The sequence below is a fragment of the Populus euphratica genome, unplaced genomic scaffold (genome assembly GCF_000495115.2).
Source record: "Populus euphratica unplaced genomic scaffold, PopEup_1.0 scaffold9456.1, whole genome shotgun sequence".
Classification (NCBI taxonomy): domain Eukaryota; kingdom Viridiplantae; phylum Streptophyta; class Magnoliopsida; order Malpighiales; family Salicaceae; genus Populus; species Populus euphratica.
In genome coordinates, this window is record NW_011509230.1 from 1 (window position 1) to 543 (window position 543).

Genomic DNA, 543 nt, shown 5'->3' on the forward strand with positions numbered 1-543 from the left:
GGCTACATGGTCGAGATCTGCAACTGTCAAAATCTCCCAGTTCTTCCACTTCCTTCATGCCCTCTGATCAAGTCACCTAAACCAAGTGCGAGCCTCGCATCGTCACCGTCTCTGTATGGTAGGGTTCTTTCTTTCCTGCTGCTTAGACCTGTTGATTCCTCACATGTCTATGTATTATCCCAAGCTGGATCCTAACATTTACAGGAAAATCAAATTGCAGGGAAGCAAAGTTGGGAGCTGCGATGCTTTGCAGAAGTTGCCTCTGTGATGATGGACAACTTGGTGGTGGACATGATGGACATTTCAATATGAAGAATCAATCCATGGGAGCGCCTAGTTTTGTGCAGCTTGCAGGATTGTTTTATATTGAGTTTTGTAAAGAGATGTTGAGAGCAGCTCTGTAATGTATGAAAAACCAGTAGGATCGAGGGAGATTTTCAATTTCTACTATATAATTAATTATTATACACTGCTCGGTTTGATCTGCTGTCCATGTTCAAGGAATTAAAATTAAAAATCCACTATCCATGTGCTTTCCGTGCC

At 42.2% G+C, this 543-nt stretch overlaps 1 long non-coding RNA gene across 1 annotated transcript; it reads left to right on the forward strand.

The window, feature by feature from the left end:
- LOC105120387 (uncharacterized) lies at positions 1-537 on the forward strand. Its single transcript, XR_841319.1, has 2 exons — positions 1-118; positions 221-537. It is a non-coding gene; the product is annotated as an uncharacterized LOC105120387 (long non-coding RNA).
- Positions 538-543: the final 6 nt, after the last annotated feature.